General features: G+C 44.7%; 1 protein-coding gene across 4 annotated transcripts in view; it reads right to left on the reverse strand.

Moving 5' to 3' along the window:
• HECW2 (HECT, C2 and WW domain containing E3 ubiquitin protein ligase 2) overlaps positions 1-24,245 on the reverse strand; it is a 421,352-nt gene that overhangs the window by 337,585 nt on the left and 59,522 nt on the right. For 3 of the 4 annotated variants that reach the window (XM_082262151.1, XM_082262148.1, XM_082262149.1), the window contains one exon: positions 5,120-5,223. The exons of the other annotated variant lie outside the window; for it this stretch is intronic. The gene's annotated coding sequence lies outside the window, so the exon portion shown is untranslated. The remainder of the gene's footprint in view (positions 1-5,119; positions 5,224-24,245) is intronic. 4 annotated transcript variants of the gene reach the window in all.

Here is a 24,245-nt window from a genome sequence, read left to right on the forward strand (position 1 = left end):
CGATCAGGTGGGAAACGTGCTCCAAAGAATCCATGAGTCACCAGGGAGAACCCCACGAAAAAGTGTAACAAACTGCTAAGGGACAAACCCCACCGCACTGGCAGCATCACCTGGTCCCCAAGCACAAGGCACAGAGAGATCCTCAAGAGAGGGAGAGGACCCCACCACACTCACCACCTGCCGACACAGGCACCTGCTACCGCCAGAAGAATCTGCACTACACCTGCAGCGATCAGGAAGCTAAATTATCCAGGTGTCAGCACCAGGGGAGAGGGAGGGGCTCCCACCGCGGGAAAACGCCACCCACAGGGCTCCACTGTAATGGCCGCCGCTATTTGCATTGGTAAACCACAAGAAAATGGCCACCGGTCTATACAAACATGGCCGCCGTGTATAGAAACACCCAGGCTACAATAAAATGGTGGCCCCACACGGCACCATGAGGGACCCAGAATAGGGGGACCAGTGCACCCCCCCTCCCAGGAAAGTGGTCAGACCACCCAAAAAATATATATCCTCAGCGCATGTGGGCGGGGGGGCAGCAAGATGAGGGACTTGGTGGGGGGGGGTCGCTGCGGGAAGGAGGGGAGCCCAGGGGTCTGACCAACCCAAGGAGGGGCCGACACCCACCCCAAAGCCCTCCAAGGGTAGAGGGGGGAAGCTACTCGCCATTCAAGGAACCAGGTGGGCACCGCTCCAGACAGATCCTCTTCTTCATCAAAATGGAGGACTATCTGCCAGAAGGAATGCTGCGACTCAGACCGAGGCCAGGTTGTATGCAACCTTGCGAGACATTAACTCGCAGGGCCAGCCCCTGTCCAGTGGGGCTATGTCGAGGCCAACCTAGTGCGGAGCAGAGGCCTGCATGTGCTCACTGTCCAGACTGGGGTGACCACTGAATCTAGATTATCTAGCTCGTTGCCCAGTCCAGCAGTTGATAGTAGGTCTCACAGGAAAAATCCAGGAGGAAAAAATTGTTTATCTAAAAAATTTTGCCAGGACCAAAGATCAAAAGAAACTAGGTCCTTACTCCTGACTAGGCAGAAAAAAAACTGAGTGACTATAGCAGGGAGTGTACCCCCTGGAACTGCCCATGGGTGTAGCCTGAAGTTTTTTTCTGCCTACTCCCGTAGAGAGCAGTATAACCCAATGGTCAAGGATGGCAGGACCTGTGTCCGTCAATGAACGAAAGAGAAATAAAAGTTTAAAGAAAAACACCCCTCAAGAGGGAACAACCTCTCTTAAACAGCAGTCTGCAAAACTTTGCGGCCAAAAGAAGCACCCGCAGATGCCAAAGTATCTTCCTAATAGAATTTTGTGAAGGTATGTACAGATGACCAAGTGGCCGCCTTGCAAACTTGCGATATTGATGCCTGATAATTGAAGGCACAAGAAGCACTCAGAGCCCGAGTAGAATGCCCTGTGACAGGGAAAGGTGGAGCCTGACCTTTATTGGAATATACCTGAGTAACAGTCTGTCAAATCCATCTGGAGATGGTAGCCGAAGAAGCGACCAGCCCTTTTCTTGGTCCGCCTATAATCACAAAAAGTGAGTCTGACCTCTGAAAGGACTCAGTAGCTGCCAGATAAACCCGAATCGCATGAACCACATCCAAAGTATGCAAAACAACTTCCTTGGAATGAACGGGCTTGGGACACAAGGAAGGCAACACAATGTCCTCATTCAAATGGAAGTCAGAGACATCTTTGGGTAGGAATGATGGACAGTGATGAAGAACCACTTTATTCCTATGGACCACTAAATAAGAACTGTGACAGGATAACGCTGGCAACTCTGATACCCTGTGGGCCGAGGTAATAGCCACCAAGAATGTCACCTTCTGGGATAAGGTAGGCAAGGGAATCTCCCGAATATTCTCAAATTAAGGTTTCTGGAGAACAGAAAGTACTAAATCCCATGGCAGCAAAAGAGACCGTACTGGTGGAGCCACATGTCGAACCCCCTGAATGAAGGTATGAACTAAAGAGTGCGTGGCTAGGGGTCGCTGAAAAAAGATTGCCAGGGCAGACACCTGGCCCTTGATAGTACTCAAGGCCAACTTCTGATCAACGCCCTGTTGAAGAAAGGTTAAGATCCGAGCCACAGAAAGGGATTGAGCGTCAATCAACTCACACCAAGAAATGTACGCTTTCCAAGTACGATGGTATATTTTGTTGGAAGACAACTTCCTCGCCTCCACCATAGTAGGGATCACTGATCCAGACAGACCTCTATCCCTCAGTACCTGGCTTTCAATAGCTAAACCATTAAAACCAGCGACTATAAAGCAGGATGGTAGATCAGCCCTTGGGACAACTGGCCTTCTCTGAGAGGAAGCCCCCAAGGGACATTTATGGCCATCAGACTGATTCTAAGATCCTCGCCCTCAGTATACTCCTGCTAAAGGTAGCACGTAGGACTGTACAAGCAAAACTGTCTTGAGGGTGCATACCACCAGACTCAGAACCTGTATGCATGAACTATCTCTGCATCACTGGGAGAGAGAACTATCTGTGTGACAGCAGCCAGTGAATCACGGCTTGTGGTTCCTGACGTTTGTCCAGAGGAAGGACCACCCTGGTCAAAATTAGAATTAGACCTAGGTAAATCAATTCCCTGGACAGAGATAGGGGGGACCTTAGGTAGTTCGGACATCACCTTGCAGGAATTAAATCTGCACAAGGAGACTCAGGACTTAAAAAACCTGAAAAGGACAAGCTTTGTCCCACTTTCTGGGTACCCCCAAAATAATCATTTTGTGGATCTCCCTGACACTCATGAAGGAGGTCCAAGAGGCCGGAAACCAGTGAAGAAGTCCCCCCACCCCAATAATGGGGACCTTCATGCTAAAGGGGGTCTTGTCTGCGGGTCCAGAGAAGCTAGCTCTAGGCTAGGCTTACCAGACCCAGGATGCTTGGAACCTCCCAGGGAAGATTTGAAAGATTTATTTCTCTTATTCTCCATCCCAGAAGCACAAAATCATCTTCTTTGTGCTGGGAAAGAGGGCCCCCGTCTGCGACAAGGTACACTTCCCCCCTGTGGTACCCTTAACCACTTGCCTACCGCCCCCTGCAGATATACTGCGGCAGGCTGGCTCGGCTGTGAGAACCACCGTACCTGTACGGCGGTTCACGGGAGCTCTCCTGGGGGTGCGCGCCCGCCCCAATTAGGAAGCGAGGAAGCTGCCGGGCAACCGCGATCGCTCCCCGCTGAGAGTAAACAAAGTAAACCGTTGTTCTCTTTGGAATGAACACAGAGCGGCCGTGATCCTCCTATTTAGGATCACAGGTCTCTGTGTTGATTCCACCACTCCCTCCCCCATACAGTTAGAAAACACTCTAGGCTCACACTTAACCCTTTGATCACCCCTGGGTTAATCCCTTCCCTGCAAGTGTCATTATTACAGTAACAGTGCAATTTTTAGCACTGATTACTGTAGTAATGTCACTGGTCCCCCCCAAAAGTGTCCCCCGTGACATCGGGCTACACAAACATGGTCGCCAACCGGAGACCAGTCAGACTAAGGGAAAATGGCTGCCATCAGCTACAGCAGGCTGCCAGAATCTTCCCTGTGTCCTTTTCAACGCTGCACCCTCTGCAAGGGGACCCCCCTCCTGAAGGTAGGACACTAGTTAGGGGAGACACTGCTGCGTACTCTGCACAGAGACCCCCCTGCACTATGCCCACACTGCAAACAGTGGGGCATGCACCTAGGGGTCTCCTACACTGGGACCCCTCTGGACTACTAGGGCAGGACACACTATCCCAGGACCCTTACAGAGTGGGGATAGCGGGGGAGGCCCCAGGAGTCTCCGCTGCATTGTCTGCCCTGGAACCTCCACCAGACTCCAGGTGCAGACAGGGGGAAAAGGGAGTGGGGGAAGCCTAGCCATTTTAAAGGATGGGAGGAGGGAACCTGCAGGCAAGTTTGACCATCCCTGGAGGTTACCCACATCCACTCCGAAAAAAAAACCCAAAAGGGGAGTGGGGGGACTGTACTTACCCTTCCATGGTGCGGTTAACGGAATCCTCGCCATAGTAGTAGGGAAGCTGTCGGCCAAGGGACCTCTGCGACTGAGACCCAAGCCCAGTCATATGCAACCCTGCGAGACATTTAACTTGCGGGCCAGCCTCTGTCCATGAGGCTATGTCGCAGCCGACCTAGCGTGTAGCTGCGGTCTGCACCCGCTCGCTGGCTGGGCTAGGGGGGGGGACCACTGGATCTAGATTATCCAGCCCATCGCCCAGCCCGGCAGTTGATTTTTAGATCCCCCAAGAGAAAAAACAAAAAAGATGTAGGGAAGAAGAAAAAAATTGCTAGGACCAGAGATCCCAGCCGGGAGCCTAGGTCCTTAATCTTGACTAGACAGATTAAACTGATTACCTAGAGTAGAGAGGGGGGTTATATACCAAGCGGAGGACACCCCATGGGCGTAGGCAGGTGTTTTTTGCTCTGCCTAGTCTTACTCCTGGAGGAGGCAATATAACCCAGTAGTTATGATTTATGGAGCGCTGTGTCCATCAATGAACAAAAGAGAAACCTAAATTTACCTGTTCTGTCCCCCTCCTTCTACCTATCCTGCCTAACCTGTTTATCTACTTTTAATCTGCCACTCTCCAGTTACGTGATCCTGCAGGTCCAGCTCAGGTAGCGCTCAACAATGGCTGGGAATTCCGGGAGACGTGCCCAGCCATTGTAGGTGCTCCCTCCTATCCCTTGCAGCAGCTACTAACTGACACAGAACTGCAGGATCACACAACCTAGAGTGAACTAAAAATAGGTAAGAAAGGTAAGTACACAGAGGATTTTTATAAGGGTTAGGCTGTATAGGTAGGAGGAATTCGGAGGGAACATATTTAAAATAGTTAGACCAAAGCTAGCCATACATTATACAATTTTCTTGTTTAGATGTACAAACCAAATAATAAGGAGGTCAGACTTAAACACTTTCAGTTTTTATGCAATCAGGCAGGCCCTTGCAATACACAGTTGAAGGTAAATCTAAGGGAAATTAAACAAGAAAATTGTAAAAAGTATGGCCAGCTTTAGGCTTTTCTTTCACTTTAACCTTACTCTGGTTGTCCTAAAGTACTAGTTCCATATTCTGAAGACTATACCTTAGCAAGTCAAGGCATTTGAAATCCTGTGTCCAGTACTGCTGTCATTTCAATGCGTAACGAAAGATGATGGATGCAAATCTCTTCTAATCTTTATGTCGTCTCTGAAATATATAAAAATATATATATATTTATATATAAAAATAATACATATGCAGCAGTTTTGTTTATATTATAATATTTTTTACCTATTTAAAATCACACCAAATGTTACTTGAAAATCACATAAATAAAATATATCTAAAGACGTAAGATATTTTCAGATTTCTCAAAGTATCAGAGTGATATACATTACTGTGCAAAAGTTTTAGGCACATGTGAAAAAAAATGCTGCACATTAGGAATGCTTTTAGAAATAGAAGTTTTAATAGTTTATTTTTAGCAATTAACAAAATTGAAAGTAAATGAACAGAAAGAAAAATCCAAACCTTTTGCCTTCAAAACACCTTCAGTTGTTCTAGTTACACTTGTACACAGTTTTTTAAAGAACTCGGAATACATCGTTCCAAACATCTTGGAGAACTTATCACAGATCTTCTGTGGATGCAGACTGCCTCAAATTATTCTGTTCTTCGTGTAATCCCAGACAGACTCTACGATGTTGGGATCAGAGCTCTGTGGGGACCAGGACTCCTTGTCCTTCTTTACGCTAAAATTACTTCTTAAAGTGGAGTTCCTCTTGTTTTTGTGTTTATTAAAAGTCAGCAGCTACAAAAAGTAATCTAGGATGAATTGGGCTTGTTTGGGATGAATCGTGGGATCAGCAGATAGGAAGTGTGTGACTGCCCTGAGACCAACAGGGTGTTTAACCACCTCCCATCCGCGCTACAGCCTATATACGGCTGCAACGCGGACTTGAATTTTCGGGAGGCCGTCTTTATACGGCCTCCCAGAAACAGTCTCCCCGCGCGCTCCCGCGAGCGCGCATCGGGGAAAATCTGTGTCGGCCGTGTCCCTTGGACACAGCCGATCACAGATCGTGGTGAATGGCCAATCACAGCGGCCATTCACCATGTGATCGGACCGTCCAATAAGAGATAATCTCATATGTAAACATAGGAGATCATCTCTCATCGCCAGCGTGCCTTCCTCACACAGAGCCTGCAGTGTGAGGAAGGAGGGGGAGCCTCACAGCGCCGGGGACACACAGAAAAATGTAATCAGGGCACCGATCACCAGTGCCCTGATTACAAAAGGTAAAACACATACACAAATTGCCACCATCAGTGCCCACAGTGCCCGCCATCAGTGCCCCCCATCAATGCCCACAATCAGTGCCCATAGTGCTGTCAGTCAGTGCCCATCAGTGCCTGCTCATCTAGGCACTGATGAGCACTGACTGGCAGCACTATGGGCACTGAGTGTGGGCACTGATGGTGCTGCCCATCAGTGCTCATCAGTGCCACCCGTCAGTGTCCATCAGTGCCATCCGCCAGTGCCCATCAGTGCCGCGTATCAGTGCCCATCAGTGCCGCCTCTCAGTGCCCATCAGTGCCGCCTCTCAGTGCCCATCAGTGCCACCTCTCAGTGCCACCTCTCAGTGCCCAGCAGTGCCACCATCAGTGCCCACAGTGCCCGCCATCAGTGCCCCCCATCAATGCCCACAATCAGTGCCCATAGTGCTGTCAGTCAGTGCCCATCAGTGCCTGCTCATCTAGGCACTGATGAGCACTGACTGGCAGCACTATGGGCACTGAGTGTGGGCACTGATGGTGCTGCCCATCAGTGCTCATCAGTGCCACCCGTCAGTGTCCATCAGTGCCATCCGCCAGTGCCCATCAGTGCTGCCTATCAGTGCCGCCTCTCAGTGCCCATCAGTGCCGCCTCTCAGTGCCCAGCAGTGCCACCTCTCAGTGCCACCTCTCAGTGCCCAGCAGTGCTGCCTATCAGTGCTCATCAGTGCCGCCTATCAGTGCCGCCTATCAGTGCTCATCAGTGCGGCATATTAGAACCTCCTCATCAGTGCCCATAAGTGCCACCTCATCAGTGCCCATCAGTGCAGCCTATCAGTGCCCATCAGTGCCGCCTCATCAGCGCCCTTCAGTGAAGGAGAAAAATTTATTTTCAAAATTTACTCGCAGAAAATAAGAAAAACTTATTTTTTTTTTCAAAATTTTCTGTCTTTTTTCTTTTTTTTTTGTAAAAAATAAATTACCCAGAGGTGATTACATACCACCAAAAGAAAGCTCTATTTGTGTGAAAAAAATTATAAAAATTTCATATGGGTACAGTGTAGCATGACCGCGCAATTGTCAGTCAAAGTGTGAGAGCACTGAAAGCTAAAAATTGGTCTGGATGGGAAGGGGGTTTAAGTGCACAGTAGGCAAGTAGTTAATAAAAGAGGCTGTCACACCTGGACTGGCATAACTCATTGAAAAAAAAAAAACATAGTGCACACATCTATTTAAATGTTTTATTTCAGAGTCTCTCATATGGTCTCCTAAGACTTACAACACACAGCATTAGAGTTGCTATTGGACCTATAGAGGGCAGTAGGTTTGCAATGTGACTTTCTGATCTGACAAGCATTGATTTTGTCACCCTCCCTAAATGTATCCACCAAGTCCTGTGTTATAGCTCCTTTGCGGCATGGCATTCACTACAAAGGCTGTGAATGTGTTTCATATAAGTTGCACATGCTTTGCCACACTCCCACCTTCTCCTTATCCCCCTTCTCCTTCATATATTCCATGTATACACACACAAATTCACCTAGTTTTGGCTAAAGTGGTTTTATACATTTGCTACAATTCTTTATCTGTATAGATCCTACTGTTGCCAACATAAAATGTTAGAACTGGTGGTTTACTTTAAAAACAAAAAAAAAAACTGACAAAAAAGGAAAGAATACAATTTTCACTTTACTGTGGGTGTCTTTAGCACACATTAGGCTCATCTTCTTAAGGCCTCATGCACATTAGACATGATAAAAATGCCAGTAGCTTTAGCTGTAGAATGCCGCATTAAAAATGTGAGTTTTGGAGCGTTTTTGCATTAGCGCTTGCGTTTTTTAGCTTTTTATTTTTTAGCGAAGCTATATCCCCAAAAAAAGAATATGGCTCAAAAATGCTCAAACGCTGAATTGCAAGCAAATTCTTTTTTTTTAGTAGCAAGTATCTGATTGGTGATAACCAACACTTGCATAAAAAAATAGGAACATTGTTATATTAGATAAACACCTGAATGAACACTTATGTTCCATAACATTACTTAACATTTACCTAACAATCCATGAGAAATATTTGGTGTGGATACTGGTGCTAGGCAAACAATATAAAGAACTATATAATCCAGTGGAGACTATGCAGCAACAACGATTTAATATCGGAAACAATAAACCACAGGATGGGAAGAAATCTGCAGGAGAAGTAACAACAAAGCCACAGGAGGGAAACAATGAAACCACAGGACCACAGTGAACAAATAAACTCCAAAGGTTACAGGTTACTCCAGTGCTACAGGAAAGGAGTAGCCGCCTTACCAGACCAGGAATAAAAATATCCCAAAGAAAAGGATGTCGTTTTACAAAGAAATGGGCAAAGTGTATGACATTTAGGAGATCATTCCTAAAACCACTCAATACACTGCTCAACAAAAATTATAGGAACACTTTTTAATCAGAGTATAGCATCAAGTCAATTAAACTTCTGCGATATTGATCTAGTCAGTTAAGTAGCAGAGGGGGTTGTTAATCAGTTTCAGCTGCTTTGGTGTTAATGAAATTACCAACAGGTGCACTGGATGGGCAACAATGAGATGACCTCCAATAGAGGCCACTCCATACAGGTGGAGGCCACTGACATTTTTTTCCTTCTCAATTTTTCTGACTGTTTTTTCCTAGTTTTACATTTGGCTAGGGTCAGCGTCACTACTGGTAGAGGTTGCACAGGCAGTCCTACTCCTCTAGGACGGCACATCAATACGTGCCATTGCCAGAAGGTTTGCTGTGTCTCCCAGCACAGTATTCAGAGCATGAAGGAGATTCCAAGAGACAGGCAATTACCATAGGAGCTGGACAGGGCCGTAGAAGGTCCTTAACCCATCAGCAGGACCAGTATCTGTTCCTTTGTGTAAGGAGTAACAGGATAAGCACTGCCAGAGCCCTATAAAATGACCTGCAGCAGGCCACTGGTATGAAGGTGTCTGACCAAACAATCCAAAACAAACTTCCAGAGGGTGGCCTGAGGGCCCAGCATCCTCTAGTGGGCCCTGTACTCACTGCCTGGCACTGTGGAGCTCAATTGCCATTTGCCATTGAACACTCGAATTGGCAGGTCCGCCACTGGTGCCTTGTGCTTTTCACAGATGAGAGCAGGTTCATCCTGAGCACCTGTGACATATGTGAAAGGGTCTGGAGAAGCCGTGAAGAATGTTTTGCTGCCTGTAACATCGTTCAGCATGACCGGTTTGGTGGTGGGTCAGTGATGGTCTGGGGAGGCATATCCATGAAGGAACCCACAGACCTCTTCAGGCTAGACAATAGAACTCTGACTGCCTTTAGGTATCGGCATAAAATCCTTGGACCCACTGTCAGATCCTACACTGGTGCAGTGGGTCCTGGGTTTCTCCTGGTGCACGTCAATGCCCTGCCTCATGTAAGGAGAGTATGCAACCAGGTCCTGGAAAATTAAGGAATTGATACCATTGAATAGGGATGCACCGATCCGATATTCGGATCGGATATCGGCCCCGATACTGGCAAAATAGCTGGATCGGGGATCGCTAAAATTTAGCAGACCGACGGGCCGATCCGGGGCGTCGCTACTCTCCAGGCTTTTGACCCTCCCTCAATCACTTCAATAGGAGAAAAAAAAGCTTTTACTCATCTAATTCTACAGTTGCAGGCATTCTTCTTCTGTTTATAGGGGGGGGGGGTCGTCTTTCTTTCGGTATCCACATCACTGGCTGTGTGATGTGGACATTTCCTAGGTATCTGCCGATCCCGATACCGATCCGGAAGTATTATTTTGTTATAAGCTCACAAAACAGTACTTCCGGATCAGAATCGGGATCGGCAATTTCACAAAGCAAAAGATCGGGATCGGGACCAAAAAAGTCGGATCGGTGCATCCGTACCATTGAATAGTCCCCATGCTTGCCTGACCTAAATTCAATAGAACATCTCTGGGACATTGTTTCGGTCCATCTGAAGCTGCTAGGTTGTGCCTCAGTCTGCTTAGTGATGCCCTGGTCCAGATCTGAGAAGAAAATCCCCAGGACACCATCGGTCGCTTCATTAGGAGCATGCTCCGACATTGTAAGGCATGCATACAAGCACGTGCGGGCCATACAATCTACTAAGTACTATTTTGAGTTGCGGCAATGAAATTTCAGCAAAATGGAGTAGACTGCTGCAAAATTTTTTTACTTTGATTTTCGAGGTGTCTTTGAATTCAGCCTTCTATAGGTTGATAATTTTCAATTCCATCAAACGATGTGGCATTCTTTTGTTTCTAACACATTACCCAGTCCATATCAGTATAGATATCCAGCATGATATTTTTTCCCATTGAGATCTGATGTGTTTTCAAAGTGTTCCTTTTAATTATTTTGAGCAGTGTATATAATTAATGTTTTCTTAAAGCGGAGTTCCACCCAAAAGTGGAACTCCGCTTTAGGTGGTCCTAACCCTCTGACATGCCACATTTGGCATGTCATTTTTTTGGGGGGGGGAGTGGGTACCTAGTTTTGACAGGTACCCGCTCCCACTTCCGCTCGGAGCGCCGCGGCGCCCTGAGCGGAAGTTCTCCTCTCCCCCTCCCTCCCTGCAATCTTCTGGGACATGTCAGAGGTCCCAGAAGATTGCCGGCCAATCACAGCGCGTAGCGCAACTCGCGCATTCGCAGTGCGTACCCGGCTGTGAAGCCGCAAACTGTCACAGCCGGGTGCCCACACCAGTGATGCCGGTGCCGCAGAGCAGAGAGGGAGAAGAGCGAGGCTTCGGGCGGCCGCATCGCTGGACCGTTGGACAGGTGAGTGTGTGAGGCTGGAACTCCGCTTTAAAGAAAAAGTCATGCAAGTCCACCTCTGGACCTTTATATTTCCTAGCCAACCCCACCTTTCCCCAGAGTTATGACCACCCACACGCCTCATGGCCACCAGCATCTCCTATCAAACCCATAAGTACTCAGTTAACCTCTGGAGTTACATATATCTAAAATCCATTTTCACTACTAGTCTCCCAGTATGCCACCCCAGAGTGAGGGTCACATGCAATCTCAAGCACTCATAATCCTTAGCCCCATGCCTGTGCTGCCTACACTGCTACATAACTGACCGTCACCAGAGATCTTCAAAAATGATCATTATCCAGAGTCCCCACATGCATGTCCCGACAAACATCCAGCCACCCACCAATCACAGAGCATTCATCAATTGTATACTGTATAATTACAAACACTTGATTAAAAATACTTTATTACTTCCATTCCCAATGTTGCTGAACTGGTAATGTGGAAGTAAACCCTCCTATCATTTTCAGCCAAGGAAGCTGCAATCTTGGCCTCGGTTTAATCATCAACTGCCATGATGCTGCACATGTGATCAGTTATGACACCAGCAATTGGATGGTTTGACAGTTTAGTTGAGAGCACACACACATTGTGACAGTTACAGTCCATTCCCAATACACGTGCCGGAAATGCAACTGTTAAACTGCTAAACATTCCCTCTCCCCTCCTCCTACCTATCCTGCATAACCTGTATAAAAAAAAGATCTGTGTACTTACCTTATTTTAATCCCATCCAGTCATGTGATTCAGCAGTTCTGGCTACCGCCCCACTGTCTAATGCCCCACTTTCCACACCCGCCCAGTCCAAGTACTCCCCATTAATCACCACCCTCTGTACTCTCCCCTGGAGCCAGTTCTCTATCCAGAAACTAACCCTATGGTCCATACCTACCTTCCTTAGTTTGTACAGTAAGCGTTTGTGGGGAACGGTGTCAAAGGCCTTTGCAAAGTCCAGATACACCACATCCACATTCTTACCTTTATCTAGATGGCAGCTTACTTCATCGTAGAAGGTTAATAGATTGGTTTGGCAAGAACGATTTTTCATGAATCCATGCCGATTACTACTTATAATACCGTTTTCATTACTAAAGTCTTGTATATAGTCCCTTAACATCCCCTCCAAAATCTTGCAGACTACTGATGTAAGGCTGACCGGCCTATAGTTACCCGGGATATATCTCAGCCCTTTTTTAAATATTGGTACCACTTTGGCTTTTTCCCAATCAGCTGTCACCATACCCGTCAGTAGACTATCCTTAAAGATCAAGAATAATGGTCTGGCAATCACCTGGCTGAGCTCTTTAAGAACCCTCGGGTGCAAGCCATCCGGTCCCGGTGATTTATTTATGTTAAGTTTCTCTAGTTTAGTTCTAAGTCTATCTTCTGTTAGCCACGGCGGTACTTCCTGAGGTGTATTACTTAGTTTTGCCTTACCAGTTGGGTTAGTGTAGCCCCCCGATTCTTTTGTGAAGACTGAAGAGAAGAAATAATTTAATTTAACACTTCCGCCTTTTCTCTGTCCTCTGTGGCCATATTTCCTTTGTCGTATTTGATGGGGCCAATGTGTTCTGGCCTCGCTTTCTTACTGTTTATATACTTAAAGAATTTCTTGGGGTTCTTTTTACTCTCTTCCGCTATATGTCTCTCGTGTTCTATTTTAGCCGCCTTGATTTCGTCTTTACATTTCTTATTACACTCTTTGTAATGCTTGAATGCTGCCAATGACCCCTCAGTCTTGTATATTTTTAAGGCCTTTTTTTTGTATTAATATGCATTTTTATGTTGGAGTTTAGCCACCCAGGGTTTAGTTTTGCTCTTTTAAATTTGTTTCCCTTTGGAATGCACTGGCCAATCCCTTTGTTTAGTATGCTCTTGAAGCACTCCCATTTTTCCTCCGTGTTCTTTGTTCCCAGGGTTCTATCCCATTGATATTTTCTAGCAGAGACCGCAGTTTGGGGAAATTGGCTCTTTTGAAATTCAGTGTCTTAATATTACCCTTGTGTTTCCTATTACTATGATTAATACTAAAACGAATTGACCTATGGTCACTGTTTCCCAAGTTGCCCCGTATTTCTATATCCATGATCAGGTCTGTATTGTTGGTAATCAGTAGGTCATGTACTGCATTGTTTCTTGTCGGTGCGTTAACCATCTGACCTATAAAATTGTCCTGCAGAACATTTAGGAACTGCCGAGCTTTGGCTGAGTGCGCGGTCCCTTCTGCCCAGTCTATATCTGGATAATTAAATCATAATTATCCAGAAAAAAATCATACGGTTTGTACGCATTGTTGAATTCGATGTTAGTATCATGCAACAAAATGTGAACGATAAGTCGTCCAATTATCTGAACGTGTGTACGGGGCTTAAGGGAGCATTCGACAATGGCTGTGATTTCCCCCAGCTGTGAGTTTATCCTAAAGCCTTGTACACACTATTAGATTTTTTTTATTCAACCCAGAAGGTTGGATGAAAAAAGACTGACAGCTCAGGTCGGAGCCACTGTACTAACAATCTGATGTTAAAACACAATAGCACAGCAGGGGAGATCGCTGTACTGACAGGGGGACGCCCCCTCCGGACCCATTGATTTGCTCCCGCTGTGTCCAATCACTGCAGGAGTGGCGCTCCGGCGGCGCGCACGCCCCTGAAAACCAGTGCACAAAATCACGTACATGTACATTTTCTTGGGCGCAGCCGGGCTGCCCTGCCACAGTAAATATGCTGTGGGCGGTCCCAAAGTGGTTAAAAAAAGGTAAGTACACAGTACATCTTTTTATACAGGGTATGCAGGAGGAGGGGGTTGGCAGCATTTTTAAGAACAATTATAGTTAGCCTTTTCTTCCATTTCAAATGTCCCAACCAATGACTTTAAACTCAGATTCCCTTTTTATCAGCATGTAAAGCTTCTTTGAAAATGATCTCCCTACTGAGGAAAAGAGCCGAGTACTTGCATGCATGACATGGCAGGATTTGCCATGCATTGGAGTCTGTATCCCCTTTTGCCCTCTGAATTATGAATGTTTCCTGCTGCCCATACTGAATCATTTATAAGTCAACACTAATGAAAAGATTAGTGTTTATCATTCCAGTTAAATCATTCAAAAGCAAGGCTACTGTAAAGCTTTGGATTTATTCTCCTATTAAAATGGGAAAAATGGTTTAAGACCTTGCGATTAATGGTTATTCAGATTAAAAACAATGTTTTCTGTATTTGTTTCTCAATTTTGATTTTTGTTTTATGCATCTGTGAAAAGAAACTGCAGATAATGATTCTCTGAAATAGAACCAGCTAGAATATTGCATTTCAACAACCATTCTTTGATAAAACACAAATAATAAGCTTTGAAATGTTAATACTGCTATAACCTCTCCATCCTCATTTCTGACTTTCTACATCCTCTGTCTTATTGCTGCCTTCATTTCTGTATGTCTCTTTCTCTTCTCTTATCAAATACTTAAAAGGATCAGTTCACCTTTGGAACATGTTAAATTCGTCACCCGTATTTAGGGCCAATTCACATATGGGTTCAGTGCGATTTCAGCCTATGCATTTAAATGGGCTGAGATCACGCCGAACCGCAACAAAAAAAGAGGGTAATGCACTACTTTAACCACTTCTGGACCGGAAGATTTTTTGTGTTACTTTTACGGACAATTGGGTGGTCGTGCAACGCTGTACCTAAATAAAATTGATGTCCCTTTTTCCCCACAAATAGAGCATTATTTTGGTGTTATTTGATCACCTCTACAATTTTTATTTTTTTGCGCAATAAACAAAAAAAAAAAAGCAACAAGTCTGAAAAAAAAAAAAAAAACCAAAACAATATTTTTCACTTTCTGCTATATAACATTCCCAGTAAAAAAAAAAAATGTAAAAATCAAATTTTCTTATAATTTTAGGCCAATTTGTATTCTGCAATATATTTTTGGTAAAAAAAATCTCAATAAGCGTATTTTGATTGGTTTGCGCAAAAGTTATCGCCTCTACAAACTAGGGGAAAGATTTATGTCATTTTTATTTATTTATTTATTTTTTTTACTAGTAATGGCAGCAATCAGCGATTTTTTGCAGGACTGCGACATTGCAGCAGACAGATCGGACCCCTAACTGATATTTTTGACACTTTTGGGGGGACCAGTGACATTACTACAGTAATCAGTGCTAAAAATATGCACTGTTACTGTAATAATGACACCGGCAGGGAAGGGGTTAACCCAGGGGCCATCAAAGGGTTAAATGTGAGCCTAGGGGGTGTTTTCTAACTGTAGAAGGAACACAGGAGCTCTGTGTTGATAGCGAAGAGAACAACAGTCTGCTGTATTTACAACAGCAGACTGCCGCTCTCTCTTCACGATCACCGGCCCCATGAATTGGGTTCCCCCATCAGCAAATGTGCTCACATGCGCCTGCCCCCCCAGGGACGACAACTTGCGGGAATCTGCCGCCGTATAACTGTGGCGGCAGGTCCTCAAGTGATTAAAGAACACAGGAACTGGATTGCATGGTACTAATGTACCACGCAATCCAATACAGGCAAATGCACTGTGTTTGTGACCTGCATTGGGGGTTTCATTAGGGTAAAGAAGAACTAATTTTTTTTTCCGTTTTGGATAGAATGAGGGAGGGTCATAACCCGTTGGTTTATTTTTTGACATCTGTGTCCCATTGGGGAGACATCCCTTCACTTCCGGTCGCAAAAACAGGGATTGAGAGAAAAAAATCAGCAAATTCAGGGAAACCCTTGGGGACCCCCAGGTCACCGCAACTATTACTTTTCTGCGGACGACCCAAAATTTGGGATTTTCTTTTATTTTTAATTTCAATGATAACAGTAAGTAGGACAAATAGAGGGTAAATCTCTCAAATGGGGGCACAGACAGCAATAAAAACTGACAGGTGTTCTAATCCATCTGCACTCTGTCCAAAATAAAAAAAAAACAGTTTTGCCTTTAGTTGTACTTTGACACCTGCTGCAGATCGCACTTACAATGCATTTCAAATGCAGTGTGGGAAACTAGCCCTAATGTAACATTTTTCAGCTCCTCTCCTCTGATTCCCCCCTCCCTGTGATAGCAGGCGGGGGTTCTTCTCCCCACACCTGCTGTCACTTTTAAAAACAGCATGGCTGTGGGAGGCTCCACCCACACAGCCGTATCATTTATTCATGGTTTCCTGTGAATGAATAAACTACAAGTACCGTCTGACACTGCGGCAGATGAACTTGTAGTTTCAAAGGGCTACGGGTTGATGAGCTCTCTCTTAGTCCATCATGTCCTCAGGCTTTCAAACAGAAAGACATGTCTGAAAGAACTCACCTTGCACCCGTGATCTACTGATCGCGGGTGCAATGCTTCCCAGGCTCCTGCGGGTATAAATAATAAATCCCCATTTTTATTTATGGATTGTCTCCATATTTGATAGTCATTTCTTTTGCATGGTTGCGCTATTCTTTTTTAATATACATGTTGCTTGGTCCATAGCTGCACCGGCTTTAGATATACATGTTCAGGGTTTGCTCCCCCAATTTTTTGCTTGTTTATTATGTATTCGGTCTGACCAGACTTCTGAGGTTGAGCATCCCCCCACACACACCTGTACTCTATCAGAGTCCACCATCAAGTAGATATAGGAGGAGTCCTTTGTAGTGCATTAGCACATCCATCCCAGCAAGGAGTGTTGTCTCCAAGGGTTGGAGAGGCTGGATTCACCCCTTTTTTATGGATAGTGTAGGACCCACTGATAATGGGGTACTTTGACGCAGTGGTGGCCATATGGTGGGACTAAATCCCCATTTTTATTTATGGATTGTCTCCATATTTAATAGTCATTTCTTTTGCATGGTTGCGCTATTCTTTTTTAATATAAATAATAAATGGACATTTTTTTTAGGCAAAAATATGTGCATTTATTATTTTTCCTATAAAGGTGAACTTTTTTTTTATTTATTTGTATATTTATTTAACCTTTTATTGGTTAACTTATATTATCACTCATTAAGTTAATTCACTAAATAATTGAAAAAGCGCACCATTCATATTTACACATTTGTATATATATATATATATATATTTTTTTTATTATCTTATGTCTTCTGCATCTCCCATTAAAATGCATGCGCCTCTCTAAGGGTCACCTCTTTAGGTGAAAGGTACAGGCTTGTGACCCGTGTTGTGATAAGAGTGGCCTTGCCTTTATCATGCAAACGTTTACAACTTAACATGAAACAGAATAAGTGAACACTAGTCAAACATTTAAATACACAACGAAATACATTCTAAAGAGCTGTTTTACGTGCCAAAAATTTTTGTCTATTCATACAGCTCTATCAGACAGTACAGCCAGACTTTAGACCTGACTTTTCTGTACTGCAGTAAAGTATTAAATGTAAGTCGAATTTAAAAGGAGACCATTTAAGTTTATGGTAACGCGGCAACATGAGGTTGTGGCGCGGTAAGTACATTACAGTTAATAAGAGTTTGTGGTGCGGTTTAACGCGCCAAAAAACGCATGTCAACCACGCCTCAAATGCTCATAGGGCGTTTAGGGGAGCTTTTATAATGCTCATTAAACACTTATCAACTGCACCACTTAACACACAATAACGCTACAGGCGCGTTTGATAAGCGGCAGTAAGTGTGAACAAGCCCTTACACTGGTTTCAGTATCTTCTTGAATTGGTATATTTGTATTTGCCTAGCGCTTAGCTTTAATAAGTCTGACTTTCCAGTTTAAAACTGGCATACTGGTCTTGAAAAATGTGTCCCAGTTGGAGACTGCAAAACTAAATTGTGTAACGATAGCCACAATTAATATGATATGGCAAGTGCTTTCTTGCAAGGGCTGCACAAAGGACAAACAGGCATCAGTGGCAAATGGAGGCAAAATTATGTAACCATGAGTTTTAAAGTGTTACTAAACCCACAACAATAAAATCAGTGTGTACAGTGGTTATAAAATGTCTACACACCCCTGTTAAAATGTCAGGTTTCTGTGATGTAAAAAAAAAAAAAAAAAATGAGACAAATATAAATCATTTCAGAACTTATTTCACCTTTAGGCCCCATTCACATAGGGGCGACGCTACTTCGCACCACGACCTCCGAGGTCACGGTGCGAGCAGCGCGCCGCGACCTCGGAGCGGCCGCCACAGACTTCATAACATTGAAGTCTATGGCGGTCGCCTCCTGGTCGCCCCAAAGAAGCTCCGGTCCCTTTTTCTAAGTCGGAGCGACTTGTGTCGCTCCTATTAGAACGGGTCCGCAGCTTCCCTATGGGAGGCGACCTACGGCGACCTGTGAGGCGACCAGGTCGCCTCACAGGTCGCCTTAGTGTGAACGGGGACTTAATGTGACATATAAACTGTACACATCAGTTGAACAACAAACTGAACTATTTTAGGTGGAAGGAAGTAAAAATAAAAAAATGGTTTCATAAGTGTGCACATCCTTAAACTAATGCTTTGTTGAAGTACCTTTTGATTTTATTACTGCACTCATTTTAGGTATGAGTCTATCACCATGGTACATCTTGACTTGGCAATATTTGCCTACTCTTCTTTGCAAAAACACTAAAAATCTGTCAGATTGCGAGGGCATCTCCTGTGCACAGCCCTCTTCAGATCACCCCACAGATTTTTCAATTAGATTCAGGTCTTGGCTCTGGCTGGCCAATTCCAAAAATGTAATCTTCGTCTGGTGAAGCCATTCCTTTATTGACTTCGATATATGCTTTGGGTTGTTGTCATGCTGAATGATGAAGTTCCTCTTCATGTTCAGCTTTTTAGCAGAAGCCTGAAGGTTTTGTGCCAATATTGACTGGTATTTGGAACCGTTCCCTCTACCTTGACTAAGGCCCCTGTCCAAGCTGAAGAAAAACACCCCCAAAGCATGATGCTGCCACCACCATGCTTCACTGTGGGTATGGTGTACTTTTGTGATGCGCAGTGTTGTTTTTGCACCAAACATATCTTTTGGAATTATGGCCAAAAAGTTCAACCTTGGTTTCATCAGACCATAACACATTTTCCCACATGCTTTTGGGAGACTTCAGATGTGTTTTTGCAAAATTTAGCCGGGCTTGGATGTTTTTCTTCATAAGAAAAGGCTTCCATCTTGCCATTTTACCCCATAGCCCAGCCCAGACATATGAAGAATACGGGAGATTGTTGTCACATGTACCACACAGCCAGTACTTGCCAGATATCCCTGCAGCTCCTTTGTCCAATCACGGCTGGTCACATAGTACACAGGAAGAGCCGTTGATCGGCTTTCCTCAGTACGTGCCTGACAGGCACAAGTGAAGGAGAGCCGATCTGCGGCTCTCCTGACGGGGGGGGGGGGGGTTGGCACTGGTAATCAGATCATTGATTACCATTGCAGACCCTCGGGGGGGGTGCCACTAGAACCACCAGGGATGCCCACCCATGACCCCAGGGATGCCCACTATGGCAACCAGGGATGGCAATCGGGGCTCAGGGAGCCCATCAGTGCCCTCCTCATCAGTGCTGCCCACCAGTGCCCTCCCCATTAGTGCTGCCCACCAGTGCCCATCATTGCCATCTATAAGTGCCGCCTATCAGTGCCCATTAGTGCCCAGTGTCACCCATCAGTGCTGTCTATCAGTGCCCACCAGTGCCGCCTATCAGTGCCCATTAGTGCTGCCTATCAGTGCCCATCAGTGCCACCTATCAGTGCCCATCAATGCCGCCTATCAGTGCCTGCCAATGCTGCATATCAGTGCCACATATCAGTGCCACCCCATCAGTGCCTGTCCGTGCAGCCTCATCAGTGCTCATCAGTGCAGGAAAAAACGTATTTATTTACAAAATTGTATAACAAACAAAAAAACTTTTTTTTTCAAACTTTTCGGTCTTTGTTTTATTTGTTTAGCCAAAAAGAAAAAACCTTGCGGTGATCAAATACCACCAAAAGAAAGCTCTATTTGTGGGGGGAAAATTACATAAATTTGGTGTAGGTACAGTGTTGCATGACTGCGCAATTGTCATTCTAAATGCAACAGTGCTAAAAGCTGAAAATTGGCCTGGGAAGGAAGGGGGTGAAAGTGCCCGGTATTGAAGTGGTTAAACAGGGGTGTGTATACTTTTTACATCCACTGTATATGCAGTAAAGCATGCTTCTTATACTCACTGTGGAACCTAAGGGGTTCATTTTGTGCATTGTGTAAAAAGGCTGTTTCATCCTGTCTTCTCTGATCCTCCCCTTCTTTCACTGTCCCCAAACCATCTCCTGATAAGATAGAGCCTTTGAAGTCACTCTGCACATGCTCACTTTGGTGTGTATTGCTAAAGATTTGGAAGGGTGCATGTGATAAGCACAGAACCAATCAGCACTGTCCAGACAGAGGATCAGGGGTCCTGCAGCGTTACAGGACAATCAGGGGGGAATGAAAACTCCTCCTACAAGCTTTAACCAGACACTGATAGAAGTCACAAGACATAGCGATGAGGGTATTCCCCCTGTTTGATATTCACAGAGTAGGATGCGGAAAATGGGGCAAGCATGTCCTGAAGGAGGAACAAAACTGAGGACTCAAGGAGTGGGAAAAGGTATTCGGGGCGAGGCATCCAGGGGGGGGTGTGCTCAAAAGCTTTGTCAGCGTGCAATAACCCAGAGTCTATGAGTCTACTTTGTGTCTTGTACTGTATGATATTAGTATATGCAAACCTTAATTACTTGCCCCCTTTAGATAAGAGAAAAAAAATAAAAAATTGTTGACTGTGCCAAAAATGCAGTGCCGACCTGTGTCCTGTGCCGACCTGTGTCCTGTGCCACCTCAAACAATATTACCAGCTTACTTCAATTAACTACAGAACAGTCTCCACACTACAGTCATGAAGGGGTTTGAGGGGGTGTTCTGTAGTTCTAACACATGTCCTGAGCGAGGGCCAAATGAACTGGCCTGGCGGGCCTTCTGTTTGACCCATGTGCTTTAGAACAACTTTAAGGCTTGGTTCACACTATGAACCACATGTCAATCGCATTGCATTCCTGTGTAATTCACATGAGATTCAGTGTGGTGTGATTTGAGCCCATTCCTTTTAACTGGGCTCAAATCATACCGCATCGCACCAAAGACATGCATGCAACAATTCTGTACCACACTGCAACCAAATCGTATTGGTTGATTGGTTGTTTTGTACCATGGGATCCGGTGCCGGCAAATGCACTGCATTTGCGACCAGCGTTTAGGGTGTGGTTAAGATTGCAATGACACTCACTGTAGATCGCACAGGCAGTGCAATTCGAATTCAGTGCAAGAAACATGCCAGTTTTTCCCGCACTGCATTAGTGTGAACCTAACCTAAGGGGGGGGGGGGGGGTGATAAAAATGCACCTCAACTCTCTATTTTTACTTCACCAAAACACAAATGTAAATGAACCCTAACTGTTCAAATTCCTGTACAATATTTATTTGATTTACAGTAAACCTAATTCCTAAAACTATTTTGGATCCATTCTTCCCTCTTTATAAATGCCTGCTGGTACAGGAGGTACCGGTGACATCCCATATGAGGTCATAACATTTCCCTTATAAAATATAAAAGCACCCTGTTGCATGTTTTTACCAAGTGCTCTGTAGCAAGATTAGAAGTCCATGAGCTGATCAATTCAGGCCTTTGTGCTAGATTATGGTTGTTGGGTTCCACACTGGTATCCCACTGGAACCAACCAGGGCCATAAGACTGGCCAGGTTTTTAAATGTCACTTTAACAGATAAAACTAGACCTGAGATGGCACCTGGGGATCAAGTGGTTAATCTTAGCTCTTTCAGTACCAATATGTATATACAGTTATAATTAAATGCTTTATCGTATTATTATCAAGAGGATAAAAATAAAATTATTTAGTACAAAACACTAACTCCTCAACTGTAATTGATATAGGGTAAAAAAAAAAAGCGGTGCAACCATAGCAGCGATGCACATTTTATATCGCCCGGGACAAGCAGTTCCGGGCGCCGGTTAGGTAGTTTTGTTTTTTTTATTACATTTAGCCCTGCTGTGGGCAAGGAGCAGGTTTTTGCTTATCAGATAGAATCATTTGGGTGGCTGTGCTGCCACTCAAATGCTTCCACACACCCCGGTAAAGTGACCCTGCCCCCCCCCCCGCGTCCACCCCCACTATGTACCCTGGGATCCATTTGCCCATCTGCAGGCCCGGGACTGGCATAGCGGGTGCCGCCGGGTAGTGGGGAGAGTGGAAATGCGTCCATTCTCTTTCCCATCTTGTTCCTGACCCAGAAGCGACATGGATGACGTCCCCGGCCTTTAAAGCCGGAAAAAATGTAATGCAGTGCAATCTGTAGTAACGTAAAAAAAAAATTAAGGTTTAATTGTAAAAAATGAAACTTTCTGTATATCCAAGCACATAAAATCCCACCAAAAAAATGAGGCCCCCCAAACCCCACATATACACACGTACAAATATGTAAATGCACGTCGGGGCACCTACGCATGGAATTGCACACATTACATAACACCGCACCCGCCAGAATGAGATAAATATTTCTAGCACCAGATGTCCTCTGTAACGCTAAACTGATGACCTATAGGGGGCTTTTAAAGTGTCACCTATAGAAAATATAGGGTACTGAAATATGTCACCATTTCACGGATGTACACAAATATAAGATTTGACATGTTGGGTATCTATTTACTTATTGCAACCCCAGCTTTTAATTTTTACCAAACATTGGGTAATTTATTTCTTTTTTTGCCCCCCAGTGTGTTTTGCACTGAAATTTTGTGTTTCCTAGATCTTTGCGGTAATATCGGGTTAGTCACTTTCTTGATAGAGTGGAGCCATGTGGGGCTCCGCCCACACAGGCCACGTCATGCATTCAATTCTGTGAATGAATGAACTACAAGTACCATCACCCTTTGTGGATGTCGGCTTGTAGTTCTCAATGAACTGCCATGGCTCTACTGAGCGCTGTGGTAGTTCATTGATTTTTCCTGTCAGTGTGAAACTGCTTGCCAATATGATGTAGGCACTGACAGTCTCCAGGAGTCCTGCATTGCACTAGATCTGCTGATCATAGGTGCAATGCTTTCCAGGCTCCTAAAAAAAAAAAAAAAAAAAAGTAAAATGTACATTTTTTTAACTGCAAAAAATGTGAGTATTTATTTATTTATTTATTTTTATTTTTTTTTAAAGTTAAACTTGAATGGAGCGGGGACCGGAACTTGATTTGGCTGCTCAGCAGGCGCTTGAACTGAGCACCCAAGTGCTTCCGTGTGCAAGAGTAACCTGAAGAAATAAAGTTTATTTTTTCTCATTGGGGTCAGAGCCTCATTTAATCACTCAGCAGATGCGCTTCTGCTGAGCGTCAGGAGGGCCCGACACTCCCCTTTCCTGACGAGCACCCAGTCAGTGCTGGTCACACTGCAAAGTCTCTTCCCTCCCTGCTAGGCCCTGGTGTGCTAGGGACAGACAGGTAGGTGAGTCAGAGATAAACAGCACAATGTTAAAAAAAACATTAAAAATTTAAGTTGGCAAAAAGCCCCCAGACAAATTTAATTTTTTTTTTATCAGGTCTTGTCATGAGGGGCAAGTAGATTGCGACCCAGATTTAGTCCCTTGAACAAGTAGTTTTTTTTAATTATTTCCACACCCATGAATAGATATAGCAGCTCATGCAGTCACTATGGGGCCTGGGTTTAGAAGGGGCAACATTGTTGAGGCAATTTTTGCACAATTTTCACACAAAAAAAAGTGTGTGCATGTGAATCTAACACAGTACAGTACACAATCCAGTACAGTATCAGTTTAGTCAAAATCAAACTAATTCTAAACCTACTCCCACCCCCCTCCTAAGACTATTCTATCTAACCCTGTAAAGAAAAGGTCAGTATACTCATCTATTCTGAAGCCAATCTGGTCCAGGACCCAGCTGTCAGCGGCGGCTTCAGTGTAGCAGGGGGCAGCTGACAACGGATGACATTATCGTCAAGACATTTGCAGCCGTTGTCGGTGAGCTCTCCTCTACACAGAAACCGCTGCTGGAGAGATCATGTGACCGGACCAGAGCCGCTTCCGAACAGGTAAGTATGCAGATCTTTTCTTTATAGGGTTAGATAGAATAGGCTT

This window comes from Pelophylax lessonae (genome assembly GCF_965119305.1).
Source record: "Pelophylax lessonae genome assembly, chromosome: 6".
Lineage (NCBI taxonomy): Eukaryota > Metazoa > Chordata > Amphibia > Anura > Ranidae > Pelophylax > Pelophylax lessonae.